Here is a 4919-nt window from a genome sequence, read left to right as displayed (position 1 = left end):
GGGGGGGGGGGGGGGGGGGTCAGCCTTTGTCATAAGCAGAAGTGTCACCTTACAGCTTCCGTAAATGTAGCCTCTCTGGTTTATAACGCAGATGCAGGAGATTTGAGGAGCAGGAATGCTTCGAGGCGGCAGCGACTGGAAAAAAAAACCTCAAAATGTTATGATGTTAGGATCCATCCAGAATAACAGCAGTCCTGCACCCAGCCTGCTCAACCAGCGCGGATGGATTGAAGCCTATCAATTTCTCATTTGGCTGCAACCGACTTCTCAATAACCACATTAGCGAATAACTGTCAATAGCTGTATAACAAGCCTTTGCTTGTAGCTAATTTCCACCGGCAGACCTCAGATAGCCGACCTCCTGAATAGATTTGTCCGACAGGAAAACAAACAAAAGCCTGGCAGACAAACAAGCCGAGCCACTTCCTTCCCACGCGGCGTCCCCTCCCCTCTTATTATCCCCGTCCTGTTTGACCCCGAGCGGCTTGGCTCGCTCGCACACGCGCCCAGATTCTGCGGCCCAAAGCGGCTTCGCTTTCAGACACAAAAGGAGTGTTCTGAAACAACGGCTAATTACAGCAAATGAAGAGCGATGGGTTCAAAGTGCGTTTGCTGCCCAGCGCAGTATTCTGTGTCATTACTACCGGTTCAACACGACAGAGAGAGAGAGAGAGAGAGAGGGAAAAAAAACCACAGGGCTCAGAAATAGGGCACCGAAGACAGATCGATGAAAAGGCAGCTGTCTTTTTCTATTATTAGCCGTAATCAAATATCAAGCGGCAGTGAGTTGGGCTTCCTTCCGCTTGAAACCCATTCTGGTAAGTCTGTCACACACACACACACACAAACAAGTCCACAGGATGATTGAGAATAAACAAGTGCCTAATGGATGCGTAGGCAAGCGGTCAACCAGTGTCTTTTCGGGGCAAGTTCAAGAATGTGCATGGAGACGGCGTCCAAGGTTTAAAAAAGAATGGATGAAGATCAACCAGAAAGTACAAACACAGGCTATTTCCTGGAGGTTCATCTGCTGCTAATATGATCCTATACACCGGCCAAAGTGGCGGCGCATTGCCACGTCTTCCTCAAACGCACCACAGCTCTTAACAGCCTTAATGAACGCAACATGTTCCATGCAAATGGGAAGCCACAGACCTCTTCACGCTGTAATACTGACAGCTCATTTGAACTTAATTCCTGCTGCCGGGCTGCGTCGTGCTTCCACCGGTGCACTTCTGCTCTCAGATGTCAGTTTGCATTTTCAGGAGGACCAATTACTGTACACGACCCAGCAACTAGCCTGATCACAACTTATTAACCTTACCCAGGAGTAAAGGCTCCTGCTCGGCCAACCTGCAGTAGATTAAAATGTGCCTCCGCTTACGTCTCATTAGAACTGCTTTATTTCCCCTTGTACACAGCAATTACATCTAACCATCCATTAATCAGGGTGCCATTACGTTTATTGTGTTTTTTTTTGACATTTCAAAGTAATAACATGCAATATTAGTGCACTGGAATAAGGGTGGGACAATGGTGGCAACACTGCTTAATACTGGTGACTATCATACATGGAGTCAATAATTAATGAGTTATTATCAAACCTACTCCCTTGTGACTTCACTGTGGTCATTATGGCTTCTCCACTAATAGCAAACAGCATCTCCCAGAAAGCATTACAGTGCAGGAGAGACACGCAGGGACGTCCTACACGCTGGTTTCATCTTGGTTTTCTCATGGAGCTGCTTCCACTAGTTTCCATGAGCTATTAGGGCAAAGATAACAGTGTGGGCTAGCATAGCAACCCCCGGACATCAGCGCGTAGTGTTTCTGATACTGGAGTGGCATCTCTAGAGCCATTTGCATCCACCTCTACGGCCCACAGAGACGCTACATTCGCCATGACGCCGTAGCAAGTGTGTAAAGAAACGCCAGAGCCAAAGGGGTGCTAGGTTAGCTGCTGGAGCTAAGTACCTGCAGCTTACCTGGTGACGAACCTGTCACATCCAGCTGCACTTCAGCCGCCGCCGCTTCTCGAGAGCGCTATTTCTGTTGGCACTGGACCCAAGGCTCGGAACAGGACGGCGAAAAAAATAAAAAATAAATGCTCTTCGACTGACACTTCTCACTGTTTCCTTGCGGCAGCAAACTTTTTCGCTTTCGGAGTGTATGTCAGTGAAAGGCAGAAGTAAGCTATCACTCGCTACACGCTAGCTCGCTAACTACTTTTAAGGCTAGGGTAGGAAGCAACAAGCGATTTTGACAGTTCGATGAAATGTTGAATGTGCTTCGCCAGGGGGTTGGTACTAAGGTGTAAACATTAATAACGCCTTTATAAGCGACTGTATAAGATAGCGTGCACTGCCACTAAAAGAAAAGTCGTGTTTAATTGTAATGTACTGCCATATTTCGTTTTATTTAAACACGGAAATCGACTTCTATTCGATAAACAACGCAATTCCCACCCTACAGTAAAGGTGGTACAGTCCAGAGGAACCAAGGGGAAGGGAGGGAGGGGGTTGTTACCTAGGAAACAACAGTGAATCTCCCTGGGGGAAAAGATGTGACCACTGATTTATGAACCAGTGCCTGTCTGTCTGTCAAAATAGCCTTCCGTCGACAAGATGAAAACATTAAAGACATTTTATTAAACCTACTGCAATTTATTCTGTTGCAATTACAGTAGCAGTACCCATAAGTTCTGACACTTTTATTTGATTAATGTACAGTAGCCTCTAAGGTAGCCTTATTTCCTACATAACATTTTTAAAAAATATATGTTTTATTATTTTAATCCAGGGCTATTGATTTCATTGATTTTGCTTAAATAATTTTTACTCAATAAATCTAGATTTCTGTTGTCACCCATAAAGGATGCGTCTTAATTGGTTTAACGATCAGGATATGGTGATGTATTGACTTCTATGTTGTTATTACTGCTTCAAACCTGTTACAAGAAATCTAATGGCAAAAATGACATTTAATATGATTTTTCTTTAGCTTATCACAGGCTGTAAATCAGCAGTTCGTATAACAACCACTTGATGCTTTGCAGAGGAGCATGCACATCCCCAGCGTTTTGCAGCCTAATTGCATACAGCTGGCTGGATTTAGCAGTCCGTGACACACAGAGACCCGTTGTCAGCAAGAAGCGCAACGAGTCAACAAGGAGCAAGTCACAAATATCCCCGGAATGAGCAGAGAGGCACAAATTTAGCCCCACTGACTGCTGCCCACGCCATGTGCTGCCTATTGAGCGCATGAACAATGAACATAGCCATCACAGACTGCTCTGTCAGGGCCAAGGCCTGCTTCAGTGGAATACTACTGGGAATGAAGGCATCACAGTTTGTCAGGACACAGCCCTTTGGCAGTGTCAGGGATGAAGACGCTATTACTCAGCAGTGGATTGATGTTAAGTGTAATATTTCATGAAGAAAACAACAGTTGTTTGAAATGCAAGGCTCAATTTAATATCTATCACGTTGAAATTCAAAGACAGGGAATTGATCTGGGGGTCAGACAGGTGATAACTGCTGACATATGTTCTTGCCACTGACATTTGACACGCATCACACCGGTGGTTCAAGTTCATGTTTACTAAACATAATCTCAGGCAGACCAACGGCGAAAGTCTGAAAGAGACATTTCCCCTTATTTATGACGTTATCTCAGCCTGTTCATGTGCTTTCCGGCATTTAATTGAAAAATGACAAAGCCATTAGTCGTTTTGTTTTTTTTAAATCTGTCCATTTGGCATGTTTTCCATCCAAATATAGCAAGTGGAAAAATAAAATAGAACACATCCAAGGCAGCACTACTACGGGGAAAAACTGTATTTTTAAGACGTAAGTGATTATGAAAAACTGCTCACATAGGTCAAGCTCATCCCCCAAGGCCTAACGTATTGATCTCAATGCAGAGGAGGCATTTGTAAAAACGCTGCTGCAGGCATACTTCTCTAAAAGTCCCTGAACGCCCACACACTTGCAAACAAACTCACAAGCACACACTGGGCTCGCGCTCATAAAAAACACACAAATACATACAGTACAAGCTGCAGAAAACACCAATTTAACAAGACATTCTCTTTATTTGACTCGTTGGAAATGAAGTTTGAGGTTCTAATGTAGGCATAGGGTTGAAACATTTGTGTGATGTCTCCCTCCCAGTTTTATGTAAGGCATTGCAATTAAGTCGGAAGACTGTGTTTTGAATTCTTATTTAGAACAAATCCCTCGTCTTCTGCAAAGTCAATATCACCGGATTCATAAAAACTCTTAAAATTAGTTGATCTGCATACAGAGCAAATACAGCTGTCTCACCTCAACAGGGGCGTAGCACGAAATTCTGGACCCTCTGCATCCACAGCATTTCATTCTAGTATTTTTGCGGTCCTCCCTAACATGTACACTCAGTAACCTTTTGCCCCCCCAGTCCTCACCCCTGCACCTCAGTGGTAAAGTAGAAGAAAATGTAATTTTATGGCTGAATAAAACGCTTATCACTGGTTAAGATGCATCCGAGACACTAACATACACATTCAAGCATAAAATTCACAAACGCGCAAAGAAAAAGGCACCAGAGCAGGTACCTGTGTGTGTGTGTTGGGCTCATTAATGGGTTTTGACTCTACATTTGTTGCAGTAGCAGTCTGTAAAGTGGACCTCGGGATCAACTGAGGGGGCGTCAGGCAGAAAAACAACCGCAGCATCTACAGAACAGCACTGTTAGTTCCTCTCAAACACAGAATGAAGAGATCACAGTAGGAAGCGGTTTGCCGCCCGCAGACAGAAGACAGTAAACAGACACTCAGACGGGCAAATACATGAACACATAGATATATACACACACACACTAGGGCCAAAGCTCTGGCTCTAAGGTCCTTCTGCATACAAACATGATGCACGCCCACACAC

The 4919-nt window shown here is 44.5% G+C and overlaps 1 protein-coding gene across 9 annotated transcripts in view; it reads right to left on the bottom strand.

The window, feature by feature from the left end:
* mbnl2 (muscleblind-like splicing regulator 2) overlaps window positions 1–2233 on the bottom strand; it is a 53477-nt gene extending 51244 nt beyond the window's left edge. For 3 of the 9 annotated variants that reach the window (XM_035677645.1, XM_035677638.1, XM_035677647.1), the window contains exon 1: window positions 1986–2231. The gene's annotated coding sequence lies outside the window, so the exon portion shown is untranslated. Of the gene's footprint in view, window positions 1–1985 lie in introns of all 9 variants that reach the window. The other 6 variants (XM_035677648.1, XM_035677646.1, XM_035677642.1 and 3 more) reach the window with 5 other exon arrangements.
* Between the last annotated feature and the right edge of the window lie 2686 nt (window positions 2234–4919).

Source organism: Morone saxatilis, unplaced genomic scaffold (genome assembly GCF_004916995.1).
Source record: "Morone saxatilis isolate NCDOM2014 unplaced genomic scaffold, NCSU_SB_2.0 Contig6, whole genome shotgun sequence".
In the NCBI taxonomy this organism is placed as follows: domain Eukaryota; kingdom Metazoa; phylum Chordata; class Actinopteri; family Moronidae; genus Morone; species Morone saxatilis.
Note: the sequence above shows the minus strand (reverse complement) of the source record. Positions and strands in the feature narration are given on the sequence as shown.